Source organism: Papio anubis, chromosome 7 (assembly GCF_008728515.1).
Source record: "Papio anubis isolate 15944 chromosome 7, Panubis1.0, whole genome shotgun sequence".
NCBI lineage: Eukaryota > Metazoa > Chordata > Mammalia > Primates > Cercopithecidae > Papio > Papio anubis.
In genome coordinates, this window is record NC_044982.1 from 11,956,574 (window position 1) to 11,971,069 (window position 14,496).

General features: G+C 49.2%; 1 long non-coding RNA gene across 1 annotated transcript; it reads right to left on the bottom strand.

Moving 5' to 3' along the window:
- Window positions 1-9,102: 9,102 nt before the first annotated feature.
- On the bottom strand, window positions 9,103-12,352 carry LOC110743827. Its single transcript, XR_002523490.2, has 3 exons — window positions 11,248-12,352; window positions 10,863-10,936; window positions 9,103-10,084 (listed from the first exon to the last, which is right to left on the bottom strand). It is a non-coding gene; the product is annotated as an uncharacterized LOC110743827 (long non-coding RNA).
- Between the last annotated feature and the right edge of the window lie 2,144 nt (window positions 12,353-14,496).

The following is a 14,496-nucleotide window of genomic DNA, read 5'->3' on the forward strand; positions in this document are numbered from 1 at the left end:
AAAAGATGTAAGGAAGGGATCCAGCTTCAGCTTTCTGCACATGGCTAGCCAGTTGTTCCAGCACCATTTATTAAATAGGGAATCCTTTTCTCATTGCTTGTTTTTGTCAGGTTTGTCAAAGATCAGATGGTTGCAGATGTGTGGTGCTATTTCTGAGGCCTCTGTTCTGTTCCATTGGTCTATATAACAGTTTTGGTACCAGTACCATACTGTTTTGGTTACTATAGCCTTGTAGTATCGTTTGAAGTCAGGTAGCATGATGCCTCCAGCTTTGTTCTCTTTCCCTAGGATTGTCTTGGCTATGCAGGTGCTTTTATGGTTCCATATGAAATTTAAAGTAGTTTTTTCCAATTCTGTGAAGAAAGTCATTGGTAGCTTGATGGAGATAGCATTGAATGTATAAACTGCTTTGGGCAGTATGGCCATTTTCACAATATTGATTCTTCTTATTCATGAGCATGGAATGTTCTTCCATTTGTCTATGTCCTCTTTTATTTCGTTGAGGAGTGGTTTGTAGTTCTCCTTGAAGAGGTCCTTCACATCCCTTGTAAGTTGGATTCCTAGGTATTTTATTCTTTTTGTAGCAATTGTGAACTCATGATTTGGCTCTCTGTTTGTCTGTTATTGGTGTATAGGAATGTTTGTGATTTTTGCACATTGATTTTGTATCCTGAGACTTCGCTCACGTTGCTCATTGGCTTAAGGAGATTTGGGGCTTAGACAGTGGGGTTTTCTAAATATACATCATGTCATCTGCAAATAGAGACTTGACTTCCTCTTTTCCTAATTGAATACCCTTTATTTCTTTCTCTTGTCTCATTGCCCTGGCCAGAACTTCCAATACTATGTTGAATAGGAGTGGTGAGAGAGGGCATCCTTGTCTTGTACTACTTTTCAAAGGGAAGAGCATCATTTTGTTTATAGCTGAGCTGACTTAGTCTTAACCTCCATCCCATGTGAAAGCAGAAAATTTTTGACCTTCTGCAGGTCCTGCTGAGGATGCTTTGGAGGACCTGCAGAGGGTAAATAATTGCTCTGGGTGCTGCTGGTCACCTGGAGCTCCAGATGGATGCTCCAAGGCCACATGTACCCCATTCCTGACCTTTTCTCAGCCTCTTTTCTGGACTCTTACAAGTCTTCATTGGTCTGCTTTGCCCCAGGCATTGGTACAGGCCCTTCTTTCGGTTCTGCAAGCACCATTCATACAAGGATGGCACATGTCATCGTGGAGTCCCATGGCCGGGTGAAACCACAGGGCAATTAAAACAGAAAAGTGAAGCAACACTAAGGCCAAATCATACTCTTCCAGGTCCACTGCTCTTCCTTTTTGGAAGGGCGTCCTGTGGGTCATCTCCCCACCAGCCCGTGGGCTGCAGGATCGCTGGAGCCTGTTTTCCTCCTGAGTCAGCAATCCTTTGAGAATATTCTCTCATCAGAACCCAGGGCACTCCTACTACATTTTGGAGCCCCACAAAAGGAAGCAAAGAGGAAACGAGGAGGATACTAGGGTCTGAGGAGATGCTCCCCCCTTTGAGGAAGAGCGCTTTGACATCCTTGCTGTACTGCAAGTGTGATTCAGGGACCAGCAGCTGCAGCAACACAGAGGAGCTGGTTAGAAATGCTAATTCTTGGGGCACAGCCCAGGCATACTAATTTAGAATTTGGATACTAATAATAACCCAAGGTGATTAGTGTGCACCAGAAAGCCTGAGAAGCACTGCCTCTTAGGCTAAGCGGAAGAGCAACCTCTGTAGGAGGTTTCTGCCTTTAGATTGCCTCTGTCTCCAGTTCCCTGGGTTGGGATCCACCCTGCCTCTGCATAATGTGGCTTCAAGTCAGGCTCTCCCAGGACACACTGAGGGCCTTGTCCAAGGGCAGAGTTCAGCATCTCCTCCAGAATAAGAACAGGTGCAGTGGATTTTAAAATAGTACGTAGGCCGGGCCCAGTGGCTCATGCCTGTAATCCCAGCACTTTGGGAGGTCAAGGCAAGTGGATCACCTGAGTTGAGGGGTTCAAGACCAGCCTAGACAACATGGCGAAACCCCATCTCTAATAAAAATACAAAAAAATTAGCCAGGCATGATGGTACATGCCTGTAGTCCCAGCTACTCAGGAGGCTGAGGCAGGATAATCACTTGAACTCAGGAGGCAGAGGTTGCAGTCGACTGAGATCCTACTACTATACTCCAGGCTGGGTAACAGAGCAAGACCCCATCTCGACAGGTGCAAAGTGAGGCATATGCAAACAAGACTTCATCTGCCGGGGCAGCTTTCCTGAGCCTGGGGACTGGTTCATTATGGATCCTAGGCTTCTGTTGATTCTCGCTGCCTATATCTGTAATGAAGCTGGTTTGCGTGGCTTGCATAGTATTGTGTCACATCAAAAGGGGCCTCAAAAACACCCTTCCCTGGCTTTTATATCCCAGAAGTCACTTGGATGACTGAAAACAAGTTTTAGGAGGAATGAAGACAAAGCCCAGGTTGTTCCTGATATTTTCTCCTTGTCTCAGGGCACTGCATTCTTAGCACATTGTACAGTTACTCTAAGAGCTAAGAGTGGGAGGAAGGAGAGTGGGGCTGGCCGAGGCCATCTGGGGATTGCTGTCCTGTACTCTGATACCCCATGGCCTCTTGATCCTGCTAAATCCTGCCTCCTTTCCCCATACCTCTCAGTAGGTATGGAAAATTCCCTAGGCAGAACATGTACTGGCTAATGAATATTTTGACATTGCCATGGCTGACTGTCTCCTCTCTTTGTATAGCTTCCATCTCTGATGATGTTGAAAAAAAATCTCTGTCCCTCTTTTTTTTTTTTTTTTTTTTTTGAGACAGGGTCTTACTCTGTAGCCCAAGCTGGAGTACAGTGGTGCAATCTCACCTCATTTGCAGCTTCAACATCCTGGGCTCAAGTGATCCTCCCACCTCAGCCTCCCAAGTAGTTGGGATTACAGGTGCACACCACCGTGCCCAGCTAATTTTTGTAATTTTTTGCAGAGACATGGTTTCACCATGTTGCCCAGGCTGGTCTCAAACACCTGGGCTCAATTGATTCACCCACCTTGGCCTCTCAAAGTGCTGGGACTACAGGCATAGACCACCTTGCCTGGCCTCTGCCCCTTCTTTTATCCTTAGTTTTCTTACCAAGTTTTGGTCTGTGTCAACCTCCAGGAAGGGGAGTTAGGAGGGAGGAAAAAAGTTTCCAACGTCTAATCATGTGATTTGCCCATGTACCCCCAGCTGTTAAATGCGGGAGCTGTTGGAGGCTAGGAAAGACCAATCCGATGCCAAATCCAGACTGTCAAATGCTGGAGCTGTTGGAGCTTTGGAAAACCAATCCAATGCCAAATCCAGACTCTCACCACTATCCCCTGCTCCTTCTTTAAAAATGAAGGAAGACATTTCCATTCTTGAACACAGGAGAGAAAATGACAATTTCACAGGCTTTAGGATTGATGCTTTTTTAAGGCTTTGGTTGTCTGCGGATCTGTGTAGGGAAAGATTTTCTTTACTGATTGGGGTCTCAGCTGAATGGGAGCTTTGTCCACATCGGTCACCACTCTCTCCTTTTGACTGTGGATGGGCACGATCCTCTGACTTAAAATGGACCCAGGGAGTCAGCCCATGGTGAGATTGAAAGTTCACTCTGGCTTTTGGGAGGTCAGGGCCAGGGGCTCCCGGGCACTATTTCTTTTCCTTTTTTTTTTTTTTTTTTTTTTTTTTTTTTAGATGGAGTCTCATTCTGTTGCCCAGGCTGGAGTGCATTGGCATGATCTCAGTTCACTGCAATCTCTACCTCCCTGATTCAAGCAATTCTCCTGCCTCAGCCTCCTGAGTAGCTGGGATTACAGGCGACCGGCTAATTTTTGTATTTTTGGTAGAGACGGAGTTTTACCATATTGGCCAGGCTGATCTCAAACTTTTGACCTCAGGTGATCCGCGCACCTCAGCCTCTCAAATAGCTGGAATTACAGGCTTGAGCCAGCAGGCCTGGCCTCCAGGAGACTATTTCTAAAGGTCAGGGAATCTGGTGGAATGCAGGAGTGGAGATGGCAGAGGTAGTGGATGGCACTGGCCCTTGGGACCTATGTGAGTGTGGCTGTAGTGCCTGTCTCAAAAGTGAAGAGACTGAAGATTCACATCAAAGGCGCCTGGGACCTGGGATAAGCAGATGCTCAGTCCAAGGAACAGTGACTCTCGTTGTCCCTAGATTGGAGTCACCTTGGTACATACAGAGTCTACAGAGTCAATCAGACACTGGAATTCTGCAAGCGTGATCCTTGTGAGGCTGTTTGTGGTTTTCACAACTGTTGCCTTTGTGGTGCCACAGTTGATTCCTAAATGCTGACTTGGTGCGGTGGGCTAAGGAGCACCCTAGGAAATGGGTTGTGTCCACACTTGGGCTGGGACTGCAGATAGGGAAGAGTGTGCTTCTGGGGCATAACCAGAGGGACCAGCAGGAGCCCAAGCACAAGAATGCCCACCTGCATGGGAAGGTGAGGCAGAGAGAAACCAATGCTGGTGCCTTCCAGAGAGGCAGGGGCCATCCAAAGAGTGTCACCCACCAGGGCTTCTTTTGCACCGTGGCTTTGCCACATCTACTTGCTGGATGACTTTAGGGCCATTACTTTACCTCTCTGAACCTCTTTTGTCAACCATAGCTCCTTTGAGAATTCTTAGGAGGCTGGGCTCAGTGGCTTACGCCTATAATTCTAGCACTTTGGGAGGCTGAGGTAGGTGGATCACCTGAGGTCAAGAGTTTGAGAACAGCCTGGCCAACATGGTGAAAGCTTGTCTCTACTAAAAATACAAAAATTAGCCCAGTGTGGTGGTGGGTGCCTATAATCCCAGCTACTCGGGAGGCTGAGGCAGGAGAATTGCTTGAACCCAGGAGGCAGAGGTTGGAGTGAGCCGAGATTGCATGATTGCACTCCAGCCTGGGCAACAGACCAAAAACTCCATCTCAAAAAAAAAAAATTCTTAGGAAAAAGAAATAGATACTGACTGACACCAGCAGATCCAGAGAACCCTGAGAAGGCCCCACCTTCTCTGTGGAAGGCCAGAGGACTCTGATCTCTGTTAGAAAAAGATGGAGTCAATAGCCTGTTTTTGCCTGACACCCATGTTGCTCTCTGGCTGGGTTTGTGCTGGCCTGGTTTGGTGGCTGCTGGGGGAGATACTGGCTGCAGATTTGAAGCAGCAGTTGCAAATTTCCTTCAGCACAACCAGACCTTTGGTGGTGTCCCTGTGTGGATAAGAGGCGCCTGCAGAGGGTTTGGCAAGAGCAGGGAGAACTCCTGACTCTGTTTTGAGTGCTGCTGAGTCATCCCTTCCTCCCCGGTGTTGAGTGGTGTTGAGTCTGTTCTCCCTCCGGGAAAGAGTGGCTGCTATAGCTTGCCATCCCTGGCTTCCATTTCAGAACTGCTGCACGCTGCATGCTGCATCTCAGATTTCTGGCAAACCAGCCCAGCCCCCATCCCTTACTGCCTAGACAACCTCACACATGTCCTAATTGCTCTGAGCCTCGGTGCCTTTCCTGTGTGTGAAATGAGACAGAAATATCCTGCTCACTCTGTCGTTCATTTATTCCTTCAGCTAGTCCATCCATTTTTAAAAACATTAATCATCTACTATTAGGGCAATTACTCTGCTGGATTCTGAGGTTCTAATGCTCTGGTCATTTTACAAATGTGTCCACAAATGTCTGATATCACTTCCTTGAAGAGATAGAGCTTAATTACCTCCCCTTGCATTGGACTGGACTTAGTGACTTCCTTCTAAGGCAGAAGGGGTGGGGTATCATTTCTGAGACTGGGTTATAAAAAGACTGCTGCTTCTGCTGTGGGTTCTCTCTCTCTGTCTCTCACTCTGTCTGTCTTTCTCTTTTTCCCCTCTCTTTTGTGCTTTCTCTCTTTTTTCTCTCTCTTGGTCCTGGACATTAAACAACCATCTGTGTCTCTGTCTCTGTCTCTCTGTCTCTATCTCTCTCTCTGCCTTTCTCTTTTTTTCTCTCTCTCTTTTGTGCTTTCTCTCTATACCCTCTCTCTCGGTCCTGGACACCAAACAAATAAACCTCTGTCTCTCTCTCTTTCTCTCTCTCTCTCTTTCTCTTTCCCTCTCTCTCTCTAAGTCACATTTGAGCAGCCCTGTGAGTAGCCCACATGGTGAGGAACCGAGACCTTCTACCAACAGCCTCATGAGTGAGCCTTCTGGGATTGCCCTGGCCAACAGCTTGACAGCAAGCTCAAGAGAGACCTCGAGCTGGAACCACCCAGCTTAGCCCCTCCTGGATTCCTGACCCTCAGGACCTCCGTGAGATAATCATGGGCGACTGGCTCTGCAGCAGTGGATGACTAACACATTCCACAGCTCCCATCCTCTTGACTCTCAGGAATCATGGGAAGCAGGTAAGGAGGGAAATTTGAGAGTGACGTAAGAAAACCAGTCAATCTCATAATACAATCTGTGCCACAAGGCTGATGCCTTACTACCTTCCTCCACCTTCCTTGTACTTAAGTAGATCTGCCTCTTCTTTCCTCATCCCCGGAGGCCCAGTGACATAGATGATGGTCATCATAGCTGCTCTGTTCTTTATGCTTAAGAGCCCATGGAATCCATATGAACACCCACTGAGGCGGGTCCTATCACTCCCCTCCCTCAACTCTAGATATGAGGAAACAGAAGTGCAGAGAGGTGAAGCTCATTCCCAAGGCCTCACTGCCACTGTTGGTAAGTGCCAAGCTGAGCCAGGATTCTGAACCAGGCAGGTTGGCTTCAACGTCCACCCTAGTTCTTTCTCTGCAAACACAGCTCCACTCCCAGGTGACCTGTGCCCAGCCTGGACATGAAGACACAGTGATCTCAGAGATAAGGAGATACCCTCTGAGGTTGCCCAACTGGGGAAGGTGGAGGCCTCGTGACACCTCTGGCTGTTCTCTGTGCCAGCCCTGGAAGGAGCCTGGGTTTTGCATCAGAAATAATGGGCTTGCATCCTGGTTGTGTGGATGATCAATTGTGCTTCTCTCCTTGCCAGGACACAGATAGCCTTCTGATTTTAGGGTTGAGGGGTTGTGCGTGCTGCGTTTTACCTGTGGCTCTGTCTTTATCAGAGGCCTCTGGTAACTAACATTTTGAGCTGGGATTTTGACAAAGGTGCCTCCTTGGCACCTGTACTTAGCTACCCTCACATGGAGCATAGCACCCAAATAACCCCCTTGACTTCCTCGCTTGCTCTTTTGCTCCTCATCCTGCTCCTCACAGTTATTCAGCAAGCAGGACGTCAGTGGGTGGTGCCTCTTCTCCTGGCTCAGCCTCCACCTTCCCTTGGGGCCCCCAGCATGGGGCTGGGTCTCCCCCTCCACATCCCTACTCCCCACCTCTGCTGCCCATGTGGGTCCCAGCCTATCTGGCTGCACTCTCAGTGACCTCTGAGCTGGTCCTCACTTCCACCTTCATCCCACCAGACTGTTTTCTACGTGGCCACCAGGATATCCTTAAGAATATGAGTCCTGGCCGGGCGCGGTGGCTCAAGCCTGTAATCCCAGCACTTTGGGAGGTCGAGGCGGGTGGATCACGAGGTCAGGAGATCGAGACCATCCTGGCTAACATGGTGAAACCCCATCTCTACTAAAAATACAAAAAACTAGCCGGGCGTGGTGGCGGGCGCCTGTAGTCCCAGCTACTCGGAGGCTGAGGCAGGAGAATGGCGTGAACCTGGGAGGCGGAGCTTGCAGTGAGCCGAGATCTGGCCACTGCACTCCAGCCTGGGTGACACAGCGCGAGACTCCGTCTCAAAAAAAAAAAAAAAAAAAAAGAATATGAGTCCTTCAGGTCACTGGCCAGTTTGAAGCACCCCTACTGGCTCCCAGTGCCCTGAGGCCCAACCCCATCATCCCCTGGTCCAGAAGACCCCCTTTCTGAACTGGCGCCACCAATCTCTGCAGCTGGGATGCCTAGGAGCAAAGTCCCCTAGAGCCGGCTCTCCCTGAAGAGCTCATCTTTGGCCGGGGGAGGGAGGGAGAGGAGCTCTGGGAAAACCTGCATTAGAAAAGCCTCTTTGCTACTCCCAGGTTGGCTACTCCTGGCACAGGTTGCAACTTCCTGGACAAAACTGTGTGAGTCAGCTCCTCTGCAGTGAAGAAGGCGACCTCACAGAATGTTCTGTCTCAGGCTTCAGTTTGATGCAATCATGGATAAGTCAATCCTTTGTTATGCTCTCGGCCCTCACATTATGTAGCAGGAAGCCTCCCAGGGTCTTTCCTCATGGCACTGACCCTCCTCTGACCCAAGCTCCACTCCCACTGCCAGTGCAGTGCCTGACCTTTCCCGCTCTCCCCGGGATTTCCCGCATCTCTGCAGGGAAGGCTGTTGGCTTCTGGCCATCAGAGCAGCTGCTTCTCAATCATCCCTGTTCCCTACAGGTAGAATTGTCAGATTTCACAAACAAAAACACCTCACAATTCATAGGACATGGGTACTTGTGCTAAAGAGTTACTCATTATCTGGAATTCCGCTAAAAAGTTACTCATTATCTGGAATTCCGACTTCCTGGGTGTATATGGTCAGCACTTCCCCGCCTGTAGGGCATGCCAGCTCTTGTGTGTGGTAGGGGTCCCAGGCTCAAGGACTTACAGAGTCCTAGACAGCAGCTGAAGACTTGTAGAGTCTGAGACGTCAACGTGGGGATGAGCATGGGGAGCTCGCCTGGGCGTGTGTGCTTGTTACCTGGTGAGTGCTCTGCAGTGATTGGAGGAATGGATACTTACATAACTAAGAGCCTCTGGGCCTGTTCTAGGAGGAGTCTGAGGACCACCCTCAGGCATGAAAGCCAGGTGGGTGGCACCGCAGGGAGCTGGGGGAGTAGGGGAGTTATTGGGGCCTGAGCGCCCAGGTCATAGTGCACTGAACAGGACAGTCCTGCCCTTTCTTGTACTGTAGGTGGCAAAGCACCAAAAATCTGTGTGCATTTGAATCCCAAGGGGGAGCGCCAAGACTCTGCGTCAAATATTCTGACTTGTCCTGATTTATCTGATCAGGGCCAGGAATACGTATTTTTAACAAGTTCCTCAAGTAACGTTAATCAGAGTTTGAGAAACACTGCTATAGGGAGGTCGCAGGTCATAGTTTTTTTTTTTTTTTTTTGCCTAGTCTCCCCTGAGCCTTCAACAACCCTGTAAGCCTGGCCTCATTACATTCATTCCCCCTGCGTGGCCCGAGAGGTGGTCACATTGTGTCCGCTTGCAATCACCCAGCTTAGGATACCAGGCAGCAGAGACTCCACCCACGCTCCACCCTCAGAGCCTTGAACCCTAACATTTGTGATGTATCAAGATAAGGATCATTTACCTTGATTATCTTGATCAAATCCACACACTTCAGAACAGCTCCTCTGGGAGAGGCTGGGAGAGAAACAGAGGCTTCTACTTAGTGGAGACACCACTCTGGGTTCCTGACTCAGGTTCTTCCTCTGTCCATTGGGGACAACAGGGACCACCTCAGTGGGGCACTGAGAGGGTTAAACGGGGTCACGCAGGGAAAGCGCCTGCCCTCTCCCCACCCCAGCAGGCAATGGGTGCTCAGCTCAGTACAACCAGAGGCTGTAGCTGAGTTAGCCACCCAGAATCCACAGTGCTCCAGGAGGCTGTGTGTGTGTGTGTGTGTGCACGCATGCACTCACGCATGTGCACAGATGTGTGAGTAGAGATCCAGACGTGTGCAGGAGCAGCTGGTTAACTGTACTCTGCATGTCTGCGTAAAAAGTCACCATCAGGAAGGGCGTATGGATGCCCACACTAGGTTCTCCTGGGAGTCAAAAGTGTCTTGTGTCTTGTGTCTGGCTCCTGTGTCTGTTGTCCCCTTAGAGCCCCTTACTCCCACCAAGGTGGTCTTGGAGAAGGGTGGCAGAGAAGGATCAGTACTGTGGACCTGCAATCCATTTTACTTCTCTGTTTTGTTCTTCATTCTCTTTCATTACGTCATCTTGCCACATTACAATGTCACCTCTACAAGGGCACGGATTTTTGTTTTCTTCATTTTTCTTCAGCACTTGGAACAGTGCCAGGCACACAGTGGGCATTCAGTGAATATCTGTGGACAGATGAATTGTTGTCATCATAGTTTGTAGTTCTGTTTATTTGTTTACCTGGTTATTAGTGGGGCCAATGTCTGCCAGGAAGTGTCTAAGGAAGCTGGAGAGGACTGGAGATGTCACCTGCTTCCTGTCCCCCAGCCCTTTCCCCAGATGCCTCTCAGTTCACCTCTGCATTAACTCAGCCGAGGGGCACAAAGGGCTAAGGTGAGTGCCAGACACACAGGACACAGCCTCCAAGTGCTGCCTGTTATTATTACTGAGTCTGGGCACCCTACTCAGTGTCCTTGTGGCCAAGAAAAGGATGGGCCTCCCACCCCACCTTCTCCTTCTCTCCCCAGCTGCTGCCACAGGCACCATCCCTCAATTCCATGCACAGCACTCCCCTTTTCCCACTTCTGAGACTCACGGTGTCTACACCTGATTGTCCCTCAGAACTCGGCTTCAATGGCACCACCTCAAGGAGACCCTCAGGGCCCTGGCTGTGGAAGGTCCTCCCGATTATCTCTCTTATGCCCCATTCTCTTCTTTAACTGGTCTCCTGCTTCTGCCTTTGCAATTCCCAACCCCACTTATGTGCCCTGCTGCATAATGTGAGGGCCGGGAGCATAACAAAGGATTGACTTATCCATGATCGCATCAAACTGAGGCCTGAGACAGAACATTCTGTGAGGTCGCCTTGCTCACTGCAGAGGAGCTGACTCACACGGTTCTGTCCCTCACCCTTCTTTCTGCACATAAGTAGATGCCTCCACGCAGCCCTCCCAGGATGCTCACCTCTATCCCCAGCTGCTTCTCCAACACCCACCAGGCCCTCCCACGGAATGAGCTCACCAACAGGGAAAAATCACCTACAGGTAAAAGAAAAAATATTTTTCTTTTTGAAACATTGTCTTAAAAAAAGGAGATGCAGCAAACCACCGTGGTACATGTATACCTATGTAACAAATCTGCACATTCTGCACATACACCCCAGAACTTAAAGTATCATTTAAAAAGCTATTTTAAAGCAGTTTTGGATTTAGAGAAAAGTTATACAAACAATACAGAGCGGTCCCATATACGCTCTCCCTGCTTCCACTAATGCAAATATGTACATCTCACGTGACCACAGCATGTTCCTCAGAACTGGGAAGTGGACATTGGTATAGCCTGGACTTACTTGGGTTTCACCAGCTCTCTCACTAATGTCCTTTTCTGTCCCAGGATTCTACATTGCATTTAGTCATCGTGTCTGCTTAGTTTCCTCCGGCCAGTGACGATTTCCCAGGGTTTCCTTCCTTTCATGACCTCGACACTTTTAAGTAGGAGTGGTGGGGTATTTTGCCAAATGTCCCTGAACTTGGGATTGGCTGTCATTTTCTCGTGATTGGACTGAAGTTCTGGGTTTGGAGGAAGATCCCACCAGAGAGGCAGCCTGCTCATGACGCCATATCGAAGAGAACGAGATGTCAGCACTGCTTACAGACGGCGATGCCAACCTTGATCCCTTGGCCAAGGTGGTGTCTGCCAGGTCTTTTGGCTGAGATGTTGCCATGTTCCACTTTCTGTGCTTCATATAGATGACAGTCTCATTCCACAGTACTTGTCATCAAGTGACATGTTACTTTTCTGTTTTGTTCTTCATTCTCTTTCATTACGTCATCTTCCACATTACAATGTCTCCTCTACAAGGGCACGGATTTTTGTTTTCTTCATTTTTCTTCAGCACTTGGAACAGTGCCAGGCACACAGTGGACATTCAGTGAATATCTGTGGACAGATGAATTGTTGTCATCACAGTTTATAGTTCTGTTTATTTGTTTACCTGGTTATTACCGGGGCCCGTGACTGCTGGGCTTACTCTTATCATTATGCTTGCACTAGCTCCATGCCTGGATTCCTACTAGGCATCCCAGGAATAGCCTTTGGATGGATGAGCTAAGTAAGCCCCACAGTCAAGGGTAGGCTGGGCATGGCTGCTCATTGTGGTGGGAAGTTCTTTCCCTGAAGACCAAGGTCATTTTTTAAAAAATTCTGGGTCTCTGCTGGGAGAGGTGGGAGAAGGAGTCCCGGGCCCTAACCTTGTATTACTTCTCTGCATTCTGATTACAGCTCAGAAGAGGAGGTTTTAGAATCCATGTGGCTAGAGAGGAAAATAATGTTGGGTTTTCTAAAAACAAGAATGATCTCGGCGGCTGGGCGCGGTGGCTCACGCCTGTAATCCCAGCACTTTGGGAGGCCGAGACGGGCGGATCACGAGGCCAGGAGATCTAGACCATCCTGGCTAACACGATGAAACCCCATCTCTACTGAAAAATACAAAAAAAAAATTAGCTGGGCATGGTGGCAGGCGCCTGTAGTCCCAGCTACTCGGGAGGCTGAGGCAGGAGAATGGTGTGAACCTGGGAGGCGGAGCTTGCAGTGAGCCAAGATCATGCCACGGCACTCCAGCCTGGGTGACAGAGCAAGACTCTGTCTCCAAAAAAAAAAAAAAAAAAAAAAAGAATGATCTTGGCAAAAGCTGCAAAAACTCAAAGGGCAAACAGGGGCTGAGTGTGGCCTCTGCTGTAAGCCATTCATGCATTCCATGCATTGAAGCACCGTGCTGGGGGTCATTGCAGCCTGTTTAACTCAGTATTATTTTTCTTCTTTTTCGTTTTTGCCGGCTGTTCAACTCAATTGTCACACGTTCCTTCATTTCAACAATACACAGAATGATAGAGCAGTTCAGAGAAAGATCGACAGAAAGAGAGAAAGAATGAACTTCTGAGAGGTCAGGACATTTTTTGCACAAAGGAGGACACCGGGCTGGCTTTGAAGCATGAAAAGGACCTTCCCAGACAGTGGATGTGGGAACAGGTGTGGGACTTGCAGGCAGAGAGACCGGCTGGAGACGAGTGTGATGTGATGAGCCGTGGAGTGTAGGGGATGTCATGGGACATCAGTCTGGATGGATGGCTGTTCCCGGGGTGTCCACTAGGAACCAGACATGGCACTAGTGCAACTGTAATGATAGTGAACCTGGCTGAGTTGCATCCTCCCAAAATTCATACACTGAAGTCCTTACCCTCAATATTTCAAAATGTGACTGTACTTGGGGATAGAGTCTTTAAAGAGGTTATTAAGTTAGAATGAGGTCATTGGGAGCCCTAATCCTACAGGACAGGTGCAGATGAGGAGAGAAGAGGAAGTTAGAACCAGGCACATGAGAGGAGGATCATGTGAGGACATAGGGAGAGGACAGCCACCTGCAAACCAAGGGGAGAAGCCTCAGGGAAACCAGCCCTGCACATGCCTTGATCTTAGATTCAAGCTCTAGAATCAAGCTTGAATCAATTTCAGCAATGCTAGCAAATCAATTTCAGCAAATCCATTGCAGCTGCCCAGACGAGAACACTTCGTTTTGGCAGCCCCATCAAATTAATACAGTGGCTGTGAATGAGGGTCCTGAGGGGAATAGTCAGGCCTATACATGCAGAAGTCCTGCAGACTGTGACCTGATTTTACCCTGTAGGTGAGCTCATTCCATGGGAGGGCCTGGTGGGTGTTGGAGAAGCAGCTGTGGATAGAGGTGAGCATCTTGGGAGGGCTGCGTGGAGACATCTACTCGTGTGTATAAAGGAGGGTGAGGGACAGAAAGGGCCCAGTGGACACTTGGAGTGTGGCATGGATGACCAAACTACCCTGAAGTTGGTATGAAAGAGATCAGACAAAATATTGGCCTCCCGTTCAGGATTTCTGTCACTGAACCACTGGCACAGCCACCTCCCTCCTCCTTATCTCCTCCACATGCCCCGTGCAGGCCCAGACCGAAGTTCCGTGGGGTCCCCTACACTCCACGGCTCACCACATCATGCTCATCTCCAGCCGGTCCCTCTGCCTGGAGGTCTCACTCCTTTCCCACATCTGCTAGGTGAAGTCCTTCTCATGCTCCAAAGCCAGCTCAGTGTCCCTTTGTCCACGAAAACTTGACTCCTCAGAGGTTCATGCTCTCTCTCTGTCCATCTCTATCTGAGCTGCTCTACCATTTTGTGCACCCAGGCTCATGTGACAATTGAGTTAAACAGCCTGCGATGACCCCCAGCACAGTGCTTCAATGTGTGACACGCAGCAGAGACCACAGTGAGCCCACCCCTGACCCCTCACACAGAAGCTGCTTTGTGACTGTTTGCTGAGTAAAGTTTGGACAGTGCTGGACCTTGGCCTTCTGTGTGAGACACAGACAGGGCTTCCCTGTGACCTTGGACAGGCTGGGTAAACCTCAAGAGAATTATTTGCCAAGACAGGTAAGGCATGATGCAAAGGAAAGCACATAGGAGTGGATGACCCTACGAAGGGGCCCTGTCCTAAAGAGCCACCCTGAGCCCACAGCACAATTGCAGAGAAATGTCTGAATCTGATTGCAGCCATCTGCCCTGCCACCAGCCCG